Source organism: Scyliorhinus canicula, chromosome 5 (assembly GCF_902713615.1).
Source record: "Scyliorhinus canicula chromosome 5, sScyCan1.1, whole genome shotgun sequence".
In the NCBI taxonomy this organism is placed as follows: Eukaryota; Metazoa; Chordata; class Chondrichthyes; order Carcharhiniformes; family Scyliorhinidae; genus Scyliorhinus; species Scyliorhinus canicula.
This window is the reverse complement of record NC_052150.1, coordinates 81,366,340-81,388,263: the sequence shown is the minus strand read 5'-3', so window position 1 is coordinate 81,388,263 and position 21,924 is coordinate 81,366,340. Positions and strand designations below refer to the sequence as shown.

Here is a 21,924-nt window from a genome sequence, read left to right as displayed (position 1 = left end):
TACCTGGTCTGATCTACATGTGACTCCAGACCCACAGCAATGTGGTTGACTCTTAAATGCCCTCTGAAATGGCCCCAGAGAGCCACTCATTTGTATCAAAACTGTTACAAAGATTTTATTTTTTTAATTTAGATTATCCAATTATTTTTTTCAATTAAGGGGGCAATTTAGTGTGGCCAATCCACCTACTCTGCACATTTTTGGGTTGTGGGGGCGAAACCCACGCAGACACGGGGAGAACGTGCAAACTCCACACGGACAGTGACCCAGAGCCGGGAACGAACCTGGGACCTCAGCGCCGTGAGGCAGCTGTGCTAATCACTAGGCCACCATGCTGTCCTACAAAGTTAAAAACCAGGAATGAAACAAGACGGACCACCCAGCCATCGACCTCGGCACTGGAAACTACTATGGCACATCCACCCCATTGACCCTGCCATGTCCTCCTTCCTAACGTCTGGGAGCTTGTGCCAAAATTGGGAGTGCTGTCACATAGACTGGGCAAGCAACATTCTGACATAGTCATACTCATGGAATTATTCCGTAAAATGTCCAAGACACCAGTATAAGTACATATTCCTCTCCCACCAACAAGACAGATCAATCAGAGGTCATGGCACAGTGCTAGACAGTTCAGAAAGTAGCCGTGAGCGTCCTTCACATTGGCTCCAGGCCCCATGAAGTCTCATTGAATCTGGTCAAACGTAGGCAAGGAACCCTCCTCCTGTTTACCACATACGTTCCTCCCTCAATTGATAAATCAGGGTGGCATGTTGGCACAGTCGTTAACACTGCTGCCTCGCCGCTCCAGGGACTTGAGTTCAATTCCGGGCTCGTGTGACTGTGTGGAGTTTGCACTGTCTCCCTGTGTCTGGGTGGGTTTCCTTCGGGTGCTCCGGTTTCCTCCCACAGTCCAAAGATGTGCAGGTTAGGTGGATTGGCCATGTTAAATTGCCCCTTAGTGTCCAAAAGGTTAGGTAGGGTTACTGGGTAACGGAGATAGGGTGGAGTCGTGGGTTTAAGTAGGGTGCTCTTTCCAAGGGCCGGTAAAACTCGATTGGCCTCCTTCTGCACTGTCGGGATTCTATGATTCAAATGTACTGAACAACATGAAGTTCCTGGACTGTCATTTAATAATAATAATGATAATAATAATCTTTGTTGTCACAAGTAAGCTTACATTAGCACTGCAATTAAGTTACTGTGAAATGCCTCCAGTCGCCACATCCCGGCACCTGTTTGGGTAAACAGAGGGAGAATTCAGAATGTCCAACTCACCTAACAAGCACGTCTTTTGGGACTTGTGGGAGGAAACCCACGCAGACACGGGGAGAATGTGCAGACTCTTCACAGACAGTGACCTAAGCCGGGAATCGAACCTGGGACCCTGGCGCTGTGAAGAAACAGTGCTAACCACTGTGCTACCGTGTCGCCCAAATTTAGATATAGGCCTGGATTGTCACTTGTGTTAGCAACGCAGAGACATGTCATTCCCCATCCTGACCCATGAAATAGAGGACCAGAAGGTTCAATTTTCATTCCAGGATGGGGGTTAGAATAAAAGTCAGGCCTGCCACCACTGGAACGAGGGTGGAGCGTGCCAGTTGTGGAAGTGGGCTGGATGGAAAGCCTGCCTCTGTGCTCTGGCGCTTTATTGAATTTATTTAATAAATGATTAAAACAAAAAACATTTCTACAGCCTTCATCCTCAACCCCGCACACTCCCTATGCCCCATCCATACCAATGTATGCCCCATCTGTTCCCACGCACCTCCAAGGCTCCCCATACCTCCTCTGCCATCTTCTGGCATTTTATACATCCTTGGCCCACCATAACCCCTCTGCCTACCCATGTCCCCACTCATCCACATCATCATTTATAGCCCCTATGCGTACTCATGTCAACGTATGCCCACCAGCATTTGCTTTTACCCACTCCATACTAACTTGTCTAGTATCCATCAAGGGTAAACCTCAGGAGCCATGCTGACAAAAAATAGAAGTCACAAAAAAAGTTAAAATCTTTAACTAATCTTTTGTAAAAACAAACATTTTTATTCTGTAACTACTTGGAGCTGCCAAGTAAACTGCTCAATTAACAAGTACCGCACTGTGATGATGTTAGGTTGTAAAATCAGTCATGCAGCACAAATCCTATTATGATAACCCTCAGGCTTCACGCTTCTGTCAACAGCGTAAAAAAACATGCACTGATTTTTCTTAAGCTTCACGCATTTTTTTTAATTTAATGCCCAGCAGAGTTAAACCCTTTCACAGCTTTGACAGTTCCAATAAGTTTCAACGCAGAAAAATGCAGCACACGAGAGAGACAGAAATAAGATCGGGGAGTTTTCAAGGCAGACTGGCTTTAACTTCTGTCCTTTCAAGTACCTCAAATATCACACATTCAGCCTGCTTGACAACTTTAAGGTGTATTATAAAATCTGTCACCCATTGCTATTTAGCTAGTGCTAATCCTTGTCCGTTTCCCCTTTCATCTAGGTATCTATGTGCAGAGAGAGGTGTTTTTTGAGAGGAAGTGGCTGGGAGGTTTCTGACAGGTGGAGGGGGAGAGGCAGCTGGCTGATGGTGGCTAGGGGTAGGGTTGGGTCCTGCTTGCTGGCAGAGCTGGGAGTAGCGATCATGACTGAAATGAGGGGGAGGGGAGGTGAGAGACCCCCGGTCTGAATGGTTGCATGGAACATGCAGGGGTTGGGTGGATCGGTGAACCAAGAAAGAATCTTTTCGCATTTGAAGAGCTTGAGAGCCGATGTGGTGCTATTGCAGGAGATCCACTTGAGAGTGAAGGATCAGGTGAAGCTTCGGAAGGGCTGGGAGAGTCAGCTGTTCCACTCGGGCTTTGATAGCAGAGCTCAGGGGGTAGCGATACTGGTGGGTAAGAGCGTGAGGTTTTAGATAGAGATGGTGATGGTGGACCAGGGGGGCAGGTACATTATAGCAATGAGTGCTTTGGAGGGGAGGCTGGTAGTGTTGGTTAGCATGCGTGACCTGAATTGGGATGAAGAGGATGGTGGCTGCCACACCGAATTTGGATACCCATGAGTTAATTCTGGGCAGGGACTTAAATACAGTATTGAAACCGAGGATGGATAGGTCTAAGCCGTGCTCGCTGACCCCCAGGGGCGAGGGGGGAGCGAAGGTGTTGGCTGCGTTTATGAAGGAGATGTGAGGGAACAGATCCATGGCAGTTTCTACGCCCACAGGGTAGGGAGCATTCCTTCTATTTGCCGGTGCATAATGTGTCCTCAAGGATAGACTTCTTTTATTATGGGGAAGTTGTTGCGTGGAGGGTTGAGGAAGGCGAAATATTCGGCGATTGTTTTTTCAGACCATGCTCCACATTGGGTGTACGTGGACCTGGCAAAGGAACCGGCACAGAGGCCAACGTGGAGGTTGGATGTGGGCCTGCTTGCAGACCTGAATTTTGTTTAAAGATGGGAAAGGTGATTGATGACAATATGGGGTTCTATAGGAGTGGGGAGGGCTGGCCGTTAGTGGTCAGGGAGGTATTGAAAGTAGTGGAAATGGGCACGGTCATCTCCTTTAAGGCTTAGGTGGACCGGGAGACAAGAAAGGACGGGAGCGGCTGGCAGAGGAAATCTGGAGGTGGATGAGAAGTGTGCGGAAGGTTCCACTCTGGAACGTCTGGTAAGGAGAAAGGAATTGCAGGCACAGTTTGATCTTCTATCCATGTGAAAAGCGGTTCAAAAGTTGAGGCGGGCAAAGGGGGTGGCAAATGAATATGGGGAGACGGCTGGTCGCTTGCTGGTGGGCGAGCTCCGCCGGCAGGCAGCTGCCCGACAGATTGCTTGGGTCCGGAATGGGGTGGGAGAGATGGTGGCACCGGAACAAGGCATTCAGGGAATTTTTAAAAAACATTGTATGAAATGAAAATGAAATGAAAATCACTTATTTTCTCAAGTAGGCTTCAAATGAAGTTACTGTGAAAAGCCCCTAGTCGCCACATTCCGGCGCCTGTTCGGGGAGGCTGTTACGGGAATCAAACCGTGCTGCTGGCCTGCTTGGTCTGCTTTCAAAGTCAGCGATTTAGCCCTGTGCTAAACAGCCCCTATATGCTTCCAGAGAATGAGCCAGATATGAGGAATTTTTTGGAGGGGTTGGAGTGTCCAAAAGTAGGAGAGGAGAGGGTAGGGCTGAAAGAGCCAGTGGGGAGTGAAGAGGTTTTTCGTGATGATAGGGAAGATGCAAGAGGGGAAGGTTCCAGGGCCTGATAGGTTCCCGGTGGAATTTTATAAAAAGTCTTTGAATAGGCTTGCACCGCTGTTGGTGGAGATATTTGAAGATGCTGCGAGTAAGGAGCCATTCCCGGAGACAATGGGGCAGGCATCCATTTTGTTGTGATTTAAAAAAGGATAAGGACCCGGTGGAGTGCAGGTCGTATAGGACAAAATCTCTGCCAAATGTAGATGCTAAGATTCTTGCCAAGGTGTTTACATTTAGTATAGAAGGGTCCTCCTGCGGATGATTGGGAAAGAACAGAGGGGGTTTGTAAAGAGTATGCAGTTGTTTTCGAATGTGCGGCTTTTATTAAATGTCTCTCCAGCAGAAGAGAGGGAACCGGAGGTGGTGGTGGCTTGGTTGCTGAGAAGGCATTTGACCGTGTAGAGTGGAGTTATTTTTTTGCGGTGTTGGAAAGGTTTGGGATTGGGCCTACGTTTGTGGCATGTGGCGAATTGTCATATAGGGGCCGAAAGCGAGTGTGCTCATGAATGAGGCGAATTTGGGGTACTTTCAGTTGCGTAGGGTGTTGATGTTCACGTGGGGACAGAAACGTCTCCGGGGGGGGGGGGGGGGGTGGGTTGAGGGGGTTGACGTGTGCTGCCTGATGTAGGTCGTTGATCTTCTTGCGTCACTGGAGGCCAGTCCTCCTGGTCACGCTTCCCGAGCTGACGGCCATTGCCACTTCATGCCAAACGGCACTGGCCGCCCTGTGGCTCACTCTCCGGGAAACAGGACATCCAGCCTAGCCTCTACTGCATCTATGAGCCTCCCCAGGTCATTGATGGGCGTTTGGCCTCTCCAAATCTTGAGGCTGGTCGTCTCGGTCCATGGCTGTGAGCGAGGTGAGGTTGGCTGTGAAAGTACAGTTTAAGTGATGCTCGACCTTGTTAGCGAGGGGCTGGCGAGCGTGGACCCAGCAAATCGGCTAGCGAGCCTTCATTTACGGTGATAAACCTGTAGTGCCTCATTAATTGGACCAATTAATGTTGAATAGCATTGCTGAGCGCCGGGAAGCTCGCGGCAGTTTCTGCTCACTACCATGCTTAGAAGTCTTTACGGAGAATTGTGTCCATGGAGGTGAGTAGCCATCTTCGCTCACATGCAATGAGCCCGGGGCCACAGGGCTTGCTGCCCCTGTGATCAGAGAGGCAGGGTGGGCAAGCGGATAAAAGGGTCAGGGCCCACCCTCGTTTGGTGCGTGGCTTCTCCATGCCAGCCCCTGAATCATGTGTACACGCTCCAGGGGCAACTCTAGTCCCTGCTTGTCTGCTCCAATAACCTCCCTGAACTCCCACTGACCACGGATGCCTCTGGCCGTGTGGCTGAAGGGTATTGCTGATAGGGATTTGGCAATCGTGGTCAAATGAGCACTTCACACATCACAAGTGGATTCCCATGGCTGGGTGTGCCATTTAGTATGTGGGGGTTATTGCCTATCATCCCAATCAGACAGTGATAACTGAACACTCTCAGAGGCAACACCACAGTCGCAGCAGCCAACATCCGAACAGCCAAGGGATAGGTCCCAGACCCGGGGATATGTCTGTGACCAAAGGATGGATGAGTGCAATGGGGAGAGGACCAGCGACTGGCCCAGGTGACGTTGTGAGCGGGTGTCAGGGGTACAGAGTCTGGGGTCCGGTGAGCTGGGGTCCTCACTGCAGCCGAGTGTGTGCGAACAAGGCGTTCCCAGTGTAGGGTGCAAATCAATGGGGGAATTGAGAGTCCCAGGATAGAAGACATCACTGTTTGTCAGTCTAACACCCTCTCCCAATTCCTTACAGATATTGAACGGCATTTTGGATCCTGCGGAACCTGCCCTAGTGGTGCTTCTGGCAGCCAGACGCCGGAGAGCTGCAGCAGCGTCTGCAGAGGTTCAAGGTGGCTGTCCATATGCTGGGACCTGGCCGCCCATCAGGCCAGGGTGAGAACCCAGAGGAGAGGCCTGTGACAGCCCAGGATGTACAGGGGTCACTGGTCTTTCGAGCAAATGACAGACAACAATGAAGCAGGAGGCTCCGCCTCAACAAGCAGATGGTGTGGCACTGTGCCATGTCCTCCATCACAACGTGGAGGAGGAGGAGGCCACCTGCTCTTGGTGGCTGGCTGTCAATGTCACAGCAGCCCTGAACATTTATGCCTTGGAATCATTCCAGGGCTTCAGCCGGGACTTGTGAGCCAACTCTCAGGCTACAGCCCTGTTTGTCTGGGCAGAAAATGACATAAATGTTGACATGGACCAAGCCCAACAAGATGCCCGGGCAGTAGAATTCTCTGCCATCGCCAGGATATCCCAGGTCCATGGGTTGATGGACTGCACACATGTTGCCTTACGCTCACCGGGCCATCTTGGAGTGCCCTATGTCAAACAGGAAGGGATTCCACTCCCTGAACATCCAGCTCCTGTGCGACCATCACCTTAGGATCATGCATGTGTGTGCACACTTCCCGGGGAGTTTGCACAACATCTTCATCCTGGGGCAGTCAGACATCCCCGGCCTCTTCAAGGACCACCCTAGGATGACTGGCTCGCTCTTGGGGGATAAGGGGCACCCGCTTAGGACCTGGCTAATGACGCCAGTATGGAGGCCAGAGATGGATGCAGAGACCCGATGCAACGAGGCTGACATAGCCACCCGGGCAGTCACTGAGCAGTGCATCGGTCTGCTCAAAATGCCCTGTAGTACACCCCCTGGAGGTACGCCTGCTTTATGGTGTCTGCTGTGTCCTACACAGTCTGGTCCAGCAGCGACGCAATGTGCTGGAGGTGGAGGATGAGGAACGTGTGGCCAGCTCCGAGGAGGAGGACATTTTAGGGAGGGGTTTGGGGTGGGGGCGACGTGGGTGGGCCAAGGCATGGAGCTGGGCGGGGTGGTGCCAGGCGCATTCTCTTGGGGAGGGCACAGGCATCCAGTGCCAACTCACCCGTGCAGCCTGGTGTAGATCGTTGACCTTCTTACGGCACTGGGTGCCGGTCTTCCTGGTCACACTGCCTGAGTTGACAGCCGCTGCTACCTCCTCCCAGGCCTCAACCACCTCTTGGAGCCTCCCCAGGTTTGCATTACCAAAGCGTGGGGCCGGTTGTCTCGGCACCATGGCTGCAAGCCAAGTGGAGTTGGGTGTGCAAGTGCTATTTAAGTGCTGCTGTACCTTGTTAGGGGGGGCTGCCGAGCACGTTCCCAGCGAATCGGCTGGCGAGCCTTGATTTGCGGCGTGAAGCCCGTGGGGCCTAAGTGGACCAATTTACGTATTGCGGTGATGGTCTCGCCGGGCCAAGCACCTTGAAGCTTGCGACAGTTCCCGCACGCTACCACACTTAGAAACTATTAATTGAATCATGCCCCACACCTTTGAACAGCAATATTTGAACTTTTGCATTTATCTATGCACGTGTTCCTTGCCTGAGTTTGTGTTACCAATAAAGGCAAATATGATTAGCCCCTCATCATTACTTTGACAAGAAAATCTGGCACATAATATTGTGGAGCATTTTATCCAGTTCAGTTTACACAGCAGTTTTAAGCGACTGCTGTAAATCTGAGATAGGATAATGAAGTCTATCTATTGTAAATGTCCAATGTTATTATTGATTCCATGTACACAGTGTTGCGAACATCTAGTTCATAATTTATATGTTCTAGAATATAACTTTCAGCTTTAGAAATTAAAATTTTAACTGTAGATAAATAGGGGCATCTGAGAAACCAATTAGCAACCCTGATGTAAATGCAATTCAAACAAAGCCTGGGTGTTTTACACTTAAAAGCTAATCTTTGTTCATCTTACAAGGTCAGAGTTGATGCTGAAACACTTCAACAATGAATGAACCCTCTCTAAACTTGCAATGGACTCGGAGTCTGGAGAAAGAGTCGTAAAACTCCATTAGTAATATAAATATTCATGTAAGTTTCAGACTTGTGTGGAAGGTAAAATAATTTGTTTGCATTGCTGTTTTAATCTTTCCAAGGCATACCATGTTTCTGTAGAGATTGTGATTTGAGGTAAAGTCTTTGTTGGAAGGTGGTTTATCTATGTGTGTTTGCTAGCAGAAGCAGGCAGTAGAATTTGGGAGTTTTGTGAGGGAAAAGCAGCTGGAAGATTTTCTGTAGCTTGCAGTTAGTGGAAGAAAACTACAGTGGTCTTCACAGGGCTTTGTGCAACCAATTTAAGTAGTGAACTCAAAGATCATCAATGCGAATATTGTAATCGCAGCTTCTGTTGAAAATTTCAGACTCTTGGATTTGACCTTAGTTGACTCAAATGCACCAGCTTACAAATACAAATAACTTACCGTACTTTCCGGACTATAAAGCGCACCTGACTATAAGCCGCACCCACTGATTTTGAGATTTTTTTTTATTTTGAACATAAATAAGCCGCACACGTATATAAGCCGCAGGTGCTTACCGGTACATTGAAACAAATGAGCTTTACACAGGCTTTAACGAAATACGGCTTGTAACAAAAATAAAAAATTAGCGGTAAAGAATAGCCTACCAAGAAAGTCATTGGTCACTGTGGAGCGAAATCAATCCGATTAAGCTCTTAAGATTAACATAGAATCATCAGTTTGAAACATTAAAAATAAATAAATCATGTGTAAAAAGAAGTATTTTATTACTGATCGTAATCAAGATATCACCAACCCAGGTGATCAGAGTCACTATCCTCCTCTTGTGCACTGAAACCACTGAAGTCATCTCCTTCAGTGTCAGAGTTGAATAGCCTCAGAATTGCTTCATCCGATGTTGGATTGTTTTCATTGTCGCTCTCATCACTTTCATCCGGAGGCAAATTTCCCGCTGAGCTCATGCTGCCCTCTTCAACACGCAGCAATCCAGCTTTTCGAAACCCGTTGATGATAGTGGATTTTTTAACAATGCTCCACGCTGTCAGGACCCACTGGCAGACTTGACCATAAGTTGCTCTTCGCATGCGGCCCGTTTTAGTGAAGGATTTCTCCCCACTTGTCATCCAAGCCTCCCACTGAACACGAAGCGCCACCTTAAATGCACGATTTAAACTGATGTCGAGTGGCTGTAAATACTTTGTTGTGCCCCCAGGAATCACAGCTGGAATTGAGTTTGTCCTCTTGATGGCTTCTTTCACAGAATCTGTTATGTGGGCCCTCATGCTGTCCAAAACGAGCAATGCCTTGTTCCTGTGAAAGAATCCTCCCGGTCGCTTGCCGTAGCACTCCGTATGCCATTCATGCATTAGGCTTTCCGTCATCCATCCTTTCTTGTTGACTTTCACAACAATTCCTGTAGGGAATTTTTCTTTTGGTATCGTCGTGCGTTTGAAAATCACCATCGGTGGAAGCTTTTCTCCCGATGCCGTGCAACTCAGAACACAGGTGAAGTGCGTTTTTTCATGCCCAGTTGTTTTCAGCATGACGGATGATTCACCTTTCCTGTTGACAGTCCGAGTGAGAGGCAGGTCAAATGTCAGAGGAACCTCATCCATATTTATGATATTGTGTGGGCCAATGGAATGCTCTGCTATCATTGCATCAGTGAATTTGCGGAAGTTTGAAATTTTTTCCTCGTAGTCGGGAGGGAGCTGCTGACACAAACTCGTCCGTACCCTGATGGACAGGCCTTTACGTCTCATAAATCTGAGACACCACGATGGTCCACCTCTAAAATTCTCAAACTTCATTGCGGTGGCGATTGTTTTGGCTTTCAGTCGGATCTGTACAGTTGAAACACCTCGGCCGTCTGCTCTCTGCATGTTGACCCAGTCTTCGAGCTCATTTTCTAGTTCGGGCCATCTGCTTTTCTTCCCTCTGAAAGCTTTAGTTGTCTTTTTGCACTGAGTCAATTTCTCACGCTGCTGTTTCCAACGTCTTATCATCGACTCATTAAGACCAAGCTCTAGTGCAGCAGCTCTATTTCCTTTCCCAACAGCCAGATCGATCGCCCTCAACTTGAAAGCTGCATCATATGCATTTCTCCGTGTCTTTGCCATGATGAGGGTGACAAAATGACTACCGTAATCAGAATGATGGGATGTTTGAGCGCGCTCGATTTAATCTAAACAGTAAACTAAAAAGTTACATTGTTTTACCTTGACCCGTTACGCAATTTCATTGGTTTAGTGAAAAGAAAGCGGGAAAAATCCATAAATAAGCCGCGTCATTGTATAAGCCGCGAGGTTCGAAACGTGTGAAATAAGTCGCGGCTTATAGTCCGGAAAGTACGGTAAGTAGTTAGCCAAAGCTATGGGAACAGACTGGGGGGAAATGCAATCTCTGTTTGTCCAAAACCAGATCAAGAAGTTAAAGAGTCCACAGTGGTGAGGTTGTCTTGTTATGCTCTAGGCATAGCATAAGTGGCTTCCTTGTGGTGCACTTATGTTCAGACGTGGAGATAACTTCAACACGTTTATTAAACTACTTACAATTCTCCTACTCGGGTTCGCCACTACTGTTAATCCTTCTATAGCTACTCAGACTGACTAACCAGTCTGCTACAATCCACGTGGTGGGAGTGATATTGAATCAACCCTGTGTCTCTACTCACTGACTGTCTCCACTGGAAAGAGGCAGATCATGTGTGTGATGTCCTTTATATATGGGTTGGTGTAATGCCCTCCTGTGGTGGTGTCACCTCAGTGTATCGTGAATGCCCATTGGTCGTGTCCTATCTAACTGTTCTATTGGTTGAGTGTCCGTGTGTCATGTCTCTGGTGCTGCCTCTAGTGTCTAGCTAGTCTACGTGTATTTACATTAACCCCTTGTGTATTTACAGTGATGCACATCACCACAGAGGTCTTTCAAGAATATTGGAGAATTGTGTGACCAAAAGCTAATGGAGGCATCAACATGAATTTTGAACCATGAGGAATAGCTGGAAGACAAAGGAGAATACCTTTGGGTTGGTCCCAGGAAAAGCGAATGAACCTCAAGATTTTGTAAGATAAGGGATCTCTTGGGGAAATGAAAAGTGGAACGGAGTTCACAATATATGCAGTTGTTAAGTTAATAGCACTTACTTTAATTCTTTTTTGACATACAATAAATTTTATTTCTGCTTACATCATAAAGGGTGCAATTTAATAGCGGCGTCACGCTTGAGCAAGAGCTATGACACCGTCGTTAGATCGTGGGAGAGGCTAAAATAGAGAACCACGCAGGGTGCCGATCGGTTTGCGATCTAACCGGCCGCTCCTATTGGCGAAATCAGGATCCTGCCATGACAAGAAACCAATAATAACCACTTACGGCCAATCTCCATACAATTGATGTGAAAGATCCCCCATCTAACAGCGTTCCGTGATTTAACCACGTCCCAGCAATTGGTCACGCGGGCACCGATTAGTACACCTTTTTTAAAACGTGAAGTTGGTGGAATGGCTGCCGTAGAGATTCAAGAGGTGAGTTGCCATCATCACTCCCAGGCAATGAGCCGGGGGTCACTGGGGTCGCTGCCCCGATGCTCGGGGGTGGGGAGCCCCCAGGGGAGCAGCCTTGGTCAGGGTGGGCCACCATTTGGGGGGGGGGGGTACCCTTGGGCTGGGGGGTTGGATGTCTCAGCGCCCACAGGTCCAATATGCCACACCCTGGCAACCTCAGCCCCTGCCTGTCTGACCCACCAAGCACCCAAAGATCCCACTGACCGCGGAGGTCTCTGGCCACATAGTTGAAGGTTATTCCTAGTAGGGAATTGGCAATCGCTTTAAGTGAGCACTTCACAGTTCCCAAGTGAATTCCAGTAGTTAGGCGTGCTATGTAGCATGTGAGGATTACTGTCTAGCATCCCAATCAGTCCGTAATGCCTGGACACTATGCTTGAGCACTGCAGGAAGCAACACCACGGACGCAGTGGCCAACATCTGAACACCCTGTGGCTCGGCCCCAGCACCGGGGACATTCCCGCAACCAGAGGGTGGGTGTGTGCACCAGTGAGGGGAACAACGCCAAGTCCCGGTAAGGTTACATGCGGGTGTCTTTGGTACAGGGTGCGGGGCACATCCAGGTCTGGGGTACATTTTTCCCTCTCTCCCAACTGTCAGCATTTTGCAGGGACAAATCCCTCTACGATAACCCGGCCCACTCCTCCAGCACCCCGACACCTCGCCAAAGTGTAATATAGCAAAATTTGCGGATCATACTAAAATTGATGGGAAAGCAGGAAGTGAAGAGGAGATAAAGATTTTACAGCCGGATATAGATAGGCTCGGGGATTGGGTTAAAATTTGGCAAATGGAGTTTAATGTCGATAATATGAGGTTATCCATTTTGGCCAAAAAAATAGAAAGGCAAATTATTATCCAAATGGAAATCAGATTCAAGATGCGTCTGGCAGAGATGCTGGCAAGGTGCTTTCGTTCATGAATCGCAGAAAGTTGGTATGCAGGTACAGCATGTAATAAATAAGGCAAATGGAATGTTAGCGTGTATTGCAAAAGGACTGGAGTATAAAAGTAGAAAAATGTTGCAATTGTATAGGGTGTTGGTGAGACCACACCTGGAGTATTGTGTCCAGTTTTGGTCGTCTTATTTGAGGAAGGATGTGGTGACATTAAAGGTAGTTCAGAGGAGGTTCAACAGATTGATTCCGGGGATGAAAGGGTTGATGTATGAGGAGAGATTAAACAGTTTGGATTTACACTCGCTGGAGTTTAGAAGGATGAGAGGTGATCTAATCGAGGTGTAGAAAATACAAATGAGATTGATAAAGTAACCATAGACCAAATGTTCCCTCTTGTGGAGAAAACTAGAACAAGAGGTCAAATAAAGGTTGAGAGGCGGTAGATTTAGAACTTGAGATGAGGAAGAACTACGTCTCGCAGAGGGTGCTGAATTTGTGGAATTCATTGCCCCATAGTGCGGTGGAATCTGAGTCATTAAATGGTTTCAAGAAGTAGATAGATATATTTTGGATTTAAAAAATGATTAAAGGGATATGGGCAACAGGTGGGGTGGTGGATTTGAGGCAAGGAAGAGATCAGCCATGATCTGATTGAATGGCGGAGCAGGCTCAAAGGGCTAAATTGCCTACTACTGCTCCTAATTCCTATGTCCCTCTTCCCACGGCACCTTCCCATGCAATCGCAGAAGGTGTAAGACCTGCCCCTTTACCTCCTCCCTGCTCACCATCCCAGGACCCAAACACTGTTTTTAAGTGAGGCAGCGCTTCACGTGCATCTCTTTTAATCTGGTCTATTGCATTTTCTACTCCCAATGTGGTCTACTTTATATTGGAGAGACTAAACGCAGATTGGGTGACGGCTTTACAGAATACCTGTAGTCCATCTGCAAGCAGGACTCCAACCTTCCTGTTACTTGCCATTTCAACTCACTGTCCTGCTGTAATGTCCACATGTCCATCCCTGGTCTGCTGCAATGTCCCAGTGAAGCCCAGCGCAAACTGGAGGAACAGCACCTTATCTCTTGATCAGACATGTTACAGCCTTCTGGACATAACATTGAGTTCAATAACTTCAGACTGTGAACTCTCTCCTCCACCTTTACCCCATTTTTATTTCTATCAATTTAGTTTCATTTCTTCCATTTATCTGTTTTCCCCAACTATTGTCCCGCTCCCCCACCTCACATGGGTCATCTGTTCCCTGTTCCTAGTTACCCTTTGACACACTGCTCACCTTTGCCATTCACACATTCTAATCTCTATGTGCCACTATCAGCATCCTTCTTCGCCTTAATCACCCTCATTTACATTCTCTTTTCCTTTCTGCACATGACATCTTTGTCAATCTCCACCTATCACTGGCCCTCTATCCAGCTTCCCGCTCCATGCACACCCCCCCCCCCTGGAAATTGTCCAGTATTTTCTGTTTTTGTTTCAGTTCCAGCATCCGCAGTAATTTGCTTTTATCCTTTAAATGCTAGAAGGCCTCTGGTCATCTGGGAACCCACCCAGGCCGCCCCTCTTGGCCCCTCATACCCCAGCTGTATCATCATGGGCCAAGCTCAATCAGGAGCCCACCAAGTGTTGGCATTCCTCAGAAGCACTGTCACATTGTAGAGGAAGCAGGGGATCAGCAGAGGACGCCTGCACCATGGCCTGTTTAACCCTCCCTGGTTCTCTATTCCTCTCAGGGTAGAGGATTCACCAGTGACCCCCCACCCCTCCAGATCACCAGCTGTCTCCTCCTGGTGTCACTGGCAGCACTAACTGCCTCTGCCACCACTTCCCAGGCAGTGTTCAGGGGAACATGCTTGAGTCTGCGGCACACTCTGGAGAAGACGATGTCCCTCCGTTCCTTACTGACATGGAGCTGTGGGTCCAGCTCCAACTCCTGATCTCGAGCGGGGGGGGGGGGTCTTCTCTGAGCTATCCTAGTGGCTGCAGTGAGTGTGTGATAAATGGAGCACTTAAAAAGAACCCCAACAGCCAGGCTCTTTGGCGCTTACTCCACTCCCAGCTGTTAGAATGCCCGCTAGGCTGGGAATTGCTCTGAATTCATGCCAGCAGAGTGCTGGCCCATTAGCATGTGCTGAATTGCTCCAGAAATAGTGCACCCAATGAGAACACGAACTGCTCGCAATTCAGTTCCGGTGACAATAATTAAGTCTCCCAAATGGAGAATTTCACCCAATATACATCAACAAAAGGTTTGCTTTCAACCTTTGGGATCATTACTAATTACCTAGATACTGGACCTATAATGGCACTCCCAGGATCATAGCAAATGAGGGTTTGCATATGGGAGTGGTTCCAGGACACTAAACCTGAGATAAATGTCTCAAGTAAAAACCCAAAATTGTAACGCTACCCACACAGGTTGTTCGACGGTCCATCTTAATTGTAACTGTACGTGACTTCTACCTCCTATTTGCAGATCATTATTATGTCTCAATTTCCTCAAGCATACAAAGTATTCTTTGCACACTCTACTGATCCAGTACTGCACCTAAGCAACTTTCTCATGCTACATTGCTTCTTCTACGTAGAATGATTAAAATGTTGGCAGAGACGTCTTGGTTATATTTCTACTAATACAGCAGGAACATATGCTGCGTAACAATGGTGTTGGCTTACCTTACCAGATGTCTCCATGTCTGTCATTTTTCTTGCATTATTTTGCCAGCTCTTGTGTGACCTGGACTCAATATCTACATTATTAACCACCTCCTGCAATGTCTGAAGCTCCTATTGCTGCTGGTGGAGGAGGTGGGAAAGATCAGTCCCAGAAACTGCATCTCTTCTCTCTCCGAGTCATTTCTGTAGGACTTGCAGCAATTTGTCAATAAGTCTAAGCTTTTCTTTGTCTGCAACACTCTATTCAATTGTCATATTGATGTCTAAGCACTGCCAAATGCTATTTCAGCTACATAAATAGTTCATTGCTGCAATTCACACCTGAGAGTCTGAATTATTGATTCTGTTACATTATTGGATAGCTTGTAATGTACGTGTTAAGGTGCACATTTTAGCACAGTGCAAGATCAGTAAAAAAACTGAAAGGGCATGATCTACCCAAATGGGAATAGAGTCCCGTAGCGGGCGCGATTAGCACTGTGTGTCGAGCACCACCACGTTATCTAACAGCCATTCAGGTAGGTTGGAGACCTCCGTGCGGAACGCGCGGCCAAGGCCGCACTTAATCCAGTTTTTTGCACTTAGGAGCTCCGCTCAGCAGAACACCTCAGTGCAGGGAGAGGTTGGGGCGCAATTTGTAAATGGCGTTCTAATCTCTCAACCCCCAATGCGAACTCTGAGCCCCTCCCCAGCCCCAACACACTGATATGGGGGTCCTTGTCTCCCCAACTGGGAATCCCCAGATCCAATTGGCAGCACAGTAAAAATGACAGCCTGGCAGCACCCCTGCCAGCTGGCAGTGCCACCTGGGCACCTTGGCAGTGACTGGCTGGCACACAGGTGGCAGTGCCAGTCTGGCAGTGCCAGCTGGCAGGGGTGGCACCAGCAGTCATGGTGCCACCCTGACCGGAGGGCAAGCACATGGGGCCCTCTGAAGCCTTGGGGGACCCCCATGAGAGCTGTTCCACCTGGCCCCCATTTATGGAGACCAGCACTGAATGCCACTTGCCCAAGGTCTCTGAAGCAAAGCGGTTAGATCCCAATTCTTCGGGTAGATCAGAGGAGAGCACATTAGTCTCACTTATTAGTCTTACAGATTTGTAAGATAATGATCCCATCCACAATGGCCATGATTCAGATTGCAGCATCTCACAATATCTAATGCACTCTCATGAGGCGTGGCAAGGTGGGTAGATCCCAGAAGAGGGATCTCCTGGTATTTACCCGCCGCGCCGCCTTTTGGGCACAATGCAGCTAGTATATCGCACCTATTATATGTTATAACTAAAAAAAGTTCTTATATGTTGTTTATAATATGAACAATTACTAGACATAGAAAGATAGTGAGGTACTGGTGGAAAATGGGTAATACTGAATCAGCCCAATTTACATCACTCACCATTTGTATTTCCATTGATACCTGAATAGCTATCATCGATTTTACATGATTACATAAAGTAAAGATTACCCCTGTTGTCCCTAAAATTTGGATCACCCACATAGACAAAGGTGAGGACAATTGAAAAGTGGATCAACGTTTTACAGCTGCAAATCACGGTGAAACTACCCTTTTTGTAGCCAACAACCATTTTCTGATGGGAATGGGGTGAGCAGATCTTCCACCTGTTCCCATCTCCAACATCAAGTAAGCATGTCTGGGAGAGTTTCCAGGTTACTCCAGAACTACTGGCTTTATAAGGCCTCAGGAGAATGTTCCCCAATAGACAGCTGGCATGAGTCTTGCTGAGGACCTTACAAAGGGCCCAGATATTTAAGAGGAACGTAATTGACCCCAGAGGTGATTGATTGCTTACTGCAAGAGATCTACTGGCTCTGCTAGGGGCACATTTTAAAAATAGGTTGTTGTTCAGCCCTTCCAATTCCTCCTCCCTGGCATGGCAGTGAGTACTGAAGTTTATTTACTGTTCATGCCTATGCTGGATATGTGGATCATCCTTCCCTGCAATTAATGGTATCTTGGTTTGCCTGTCTGGACAGAATTAGGCCTTGCTCCACCACTCTTCCATTGATGGAGTTGTCTTAGAGAAAAAGGGGCCTTTGATCTTAATTCACTGGCTGTTACGCTAAATCACACCCTCATGATGGCACTGCAGCATCACTGTGTACTGCAAGATGATTCCAGTTTCGACATTATAAATGAAGATTTTGCTTTATGGTATACAAGATTTATAGAATGTTTACTTTCACATAAACACAATCTGCATGATTTAGATTGCATCAATTTAGACTTCCTGAATAATATCGCTACAGTGTTATGTCCTGTTGCTGCAGTTGTTACAAAAAGTTTTCTTCTGACACTAGTTTTTAAAATTATTTTATAACTGTCACAACTATCCTGATCTAAAGCAAAGCAAAATGAACAGAGCGGGTTACAAGAAAACTTATTTGTACAAATATACAACAGTAGTTCTCATGGCTGAGGCAAATTATTGCTGGGACATATCTTATATTACCTCTATATAGCTGCAATATTTATTCATATTAAGGGAATTTTTACAAGTTTATCTTCCCTGCACAGAGCTGCATCTGGGAGTGCTTATCCTGAATTTAGATGCGTTTTCATACATTTCCGAATCGCACCCACATTGACAAATGTTGCTGGAGAGGGAAGCTCTATGGCAGGAATATGAACTTATGAAATTACTCCCAATATGTCACATTGCTATTTAGATTTTCAAACAGAACATGCAAAATATGGGGTGGCAGATGTGTGTAGAAATATTTTTGGTTTGTTTATAGCATGTTACCAAACATTAAAAAATTCAACAATAAATCACTCACCAAATACTGTTCACCTATCATCCCAGTGCTCGCTGAACTGCATTGGCTCCAGTTCTGCCAACACCTCAAATTTTAACTCTCAACATTGTGTTCAAATCCCTCGATGGCCTCACTACTCACTATGTCTACAACCTCCTCTTGCCATGCAAACCAAGTAGGTCTCTGTCTTCCTCCAATTCCGGCCCCTGCATCTTTATTTTCTTTACCTCACCATTTGCAATCATTAAGATGTTCTTTCAAACCTATGTCTTTGATTAAGCATTTGGTCATCTGTCCTTCATTAGTTCCATTTCAATTTGTTTGTCTGATTATGCTCTTGAAAAGTACCCTGGGATGTTCTACTACGAAAAAGACGCTATTTAATTGCAAGTTGTTGATATGATCCTCACAAACAGTTCACACACATGCACTGGAACTAGAAAGATTGAAACAATGGTTCTTTTTGGTCCTGAACATCCTGTCTATTTTCCAGCATAGGTTAGGGGATAGCAATCAAATCTGGAACAGCAATGTTTCCCCTGCCTCCCCTCCCCCTGAACTCTCCCTAAACTAGGGCATGTACAGGCTAACTGAAATAAGAGCACACCGTTATCATGACCCAGCAAGTTTATCCAGCGAACAGCTGGGCAATACAAGAAGATCTCATGCCACATGCTTTGATCAGATGTGGTGCTGATAAACACAATGCCTACCTGTGTCTTTCTCCCTCACTCTCAGTTCAACAAGCTCCAAACTTTACAAACTGATATAATTGCATTGCCAGATGCTTGCAGAAGTGATTTATAGTTTAACACCTTATTAAAAACAACGACAACTACACTTTTTAAAAGCATTTCTTGCAAACACTTCAATATAAATTGCAATATATTTAGCTTGCACTGTACAAGCTACTTATGACAATAATCTATCATGGGAATACCCTTCTGGTGAAGGTAATGCTCTGTACGAACATATTAGTTTATTAGTTTATCAAAGAAAGAAGTAAAATTGGCCTTCTGAAATATAGCTTATTAAAGGCCAAAGGACATGACCCAAGGACACCTCTATGAACAATATAATTTGGTTTTATTGTTCTCAGGTACTTAGAAATAACAGTCCTGCCTGTTGAAATATATTTATAGTTTCTGGATGTTCAATATATGTCAGTTGCCGTACCAGAAAGAGAAAGTGACTTCCTCCAAACTGTCAACGCATCAGAATATGAGTTGCATGAATATGAGGTTTAGAAGCAACAGCAAAGTATTATCTAATGACAAGTAGGTTAAAACTAATTTAACAATATTATATATACATTTAGTTTTGTGTATCTGGCTAAAGTAACTTCATTATAAGCAGCTTAGACTGAAAGTAAATTAAGTAGTTCCACATTCTCATTAAAACCTTTGCCTCCTATTTGAAATCTGAGGAATGTTACAAAATTAAAGACTTTCCCTGTTCATCAAGTTTATAAACAAATTTCCATGATGAGTGAAGTAGGACGAACTATCCACCATCGGCCTAGGCACCAGAAATGACAATGGCAAACTCAGACCTGTCGCCCCTGCAAATGTCCTCATAACATTTGGGGGTTTGTGCCAAAATTGGGAGAGTTGTCTCACAGACTAGCCAAGTAACACCTGAAATAGTCATTCTCATGGAATTATACCTTAAAGGCAATGTTCAGACACAAGTATCACCATCTCCGGGTGTGTGCTGTCCCACCAGTAGGACAGATCCAGCAGAGGTGATGGCACAGTGGTATACAGTCAGGAGGAAGTTGCCCTGGGAGTTCTCATCGATTCAGGACCCCTGCAGTCTCATGCCATAATATCAAATTTGGGCAAGGAAACCCATTCATTGCCTCACTGGGCCGCCATACTCCTCCATGGTTAACAACACTTGGAGGAATCATTTAGGGTGGCAAGGGTGCAAAATGCACTCTGGGTGGGGAACTTTCAATGTCCATCACCAAGGTTGGCTTCATAGCACCACTACGGACTGAGCTGGTCGAGTTCTAAAGGACACAGCTGCTAGACAGGGTCTGTGGAAGGTAGTGATGGAACCAACAAGAGGGAAATACTTAACTTCATCCTCACCAATCCAACTGCCATAGATGCATCTGTCCATGACCATATTGGTAGGAGCAATCGCTACACAATTCTTGTAGAGACAAAGTTTCGTCTTCACATTGAGGATACCCTCCATTTTGTTGCTTGGCACGACCACTGTGCTAAATGGGATAGACTTCAACAGATCAAACAACCCAAGACTGGGCAACCATGAGATGCCGAGGGCCATCAGCAGCTAAATTGTACTCAACCATAATCTGTAATCTCATGCCTGGCATATCCGCCACTCGATCAACCAGCATGGGGATCAACCCTGGTTCAATAAAGAGTGCAGGAGGGTATGCCAGGAGCAATACTAGGCATACCTAAAAATGAGGTGTCAACCTAGTGAAGCTAAAACACAAGACTATTTGCATGCCAAACAGTGTAAGCAGCAAGTTATAGACAGAGCTAAGCACTTCCACAACCAGTGGATCAGAACTAAGCTCTGCAGTCCTGCTGCATCCAAACATGGTGGTGGACAATTAAACAAATCGCCGGAGGAGGAGGCTCCACAAATGTCCCCATCCTGAATGATGGAGGAGCCCAGCACATCAGCACAAAACCTAAGAAGAATTTGTAACAATCTTCAACCAGAAGTGCCAAGTGGATGATCCAACTCAGTCCTCCCAGTATCGCAGATGCCAGTCTTCAGCCAATCCGATTCACCCCACATGATATCAGAAAATGGCTGAAAGCTCTGGATACTACAAGGGGCCCTGCTAATATTCTGGAAATAGTACTGAAGACTTGTGCTCCAGAACTTACCCCACCCCTACCCAAGCTGTTCCAGTAGAGCTATAACACTGGCATCTGGACGTATCCAACCTGGCCAATGACTGCCGATCAGTCTACTCTCAACTCATCTGTAAAGTGATGGAAGGATCATCATCAGTGCTATCAAGCAGCACTTATTTCACAATAACTTGCTTACTGACACTCAGCTTGTGTTCTGCCAGGGTCACACCGCTGCTGATCTCATTCCAGCCTTGGTTCAAACATTGACAAAGGAGCTGAATTTCAGAGGTGAGGTGAGTTACTGCCTTTGAAGGTTGGGAACCAGTTGAGGAGGCAGTTTAGGAGAGAGGGGATAGGGTAGAGGGAGAGACCGGGGGGGGGGCGCACACAGGGAGTGAGAGACCAGGGAGGGGAAATGTAGGGACAAAGGGACAAAAGAGGCCAGAAAAGGAACAGGGCTACAAAGTGCCACAAACAAGGGCTCGGAACAAGGAACCGCTGCAAGCACCCACCCAGTACGGTCTGTGGGCAAAGGGGGCCCCCAGAGTGCAGGGGACTACCCGCATGGCGGACACACAGTGGACGGCCATGGCGGGTGCCCCCAGGACAAGGGGAAACCCTGGAGCGCAGAGACCCAACCGCATGGGGAGAGCAGTGATAGCAGCCATCCTGGACGGCCCCCTAACAAAGGGAAACCCCGGAGGGCAGGGGCTCGTCCACCAGACAAACATGGTTAATCCCACGGGAACGAGGGGGCAGAAGCCCCCCACCAGGATAATCACCTGGAACGTAAGGGGATTTAACGGCCCAGTGAAGAGATCTAGAGTCCTCACCCACCTCAGAAACATGATGGCCGACATAGTCTTCGTCCAAGAGAGGCACCTGAGGGAGCAGGACCAACTGCGGGTAAGAAAGGGCTGGGTGGGACAAACCTACCATTCCTGCTATGGGACAAGGGCCAGGGGGGTGGCGATCCTGATCGGCAAGAGGACAATGTTTAGGGCGACAAAGACCCAGGGGGGCGG

At 47.1% G+C, this 21,924-nt stretch overlaps 1 protein-coding gene and 1 long non-coding RNA gene across 3 annotated transcripts in view; one reads left to right on the top strand and one right to left on the bottom strand.

The window, feature by feature from the left end:
- Positions 1-11,301, top strand: part of LOC119966089 — a 59,131-nt gene extending 47,830 nt beyond the window's left edge. The window contains exon 2 of the long non-coding RNA XR_005460674.1: positions 11,016-11,301. This is a non-coding gene — a long non-coding RNA (uncharacterized LOC119966089). The remainder of the gene's footprint in view (positions 1-11,015) is intronic.
- The window catches only part of wipf3 (WAS/WASL interacting protein family member 3), a 178,904-nt gene that overhangs the window by 52,210 nt on the left and 104,770 nt on the right, over positions 1-21,924 (bottom strand). The window lies entirely within an intron of this gene.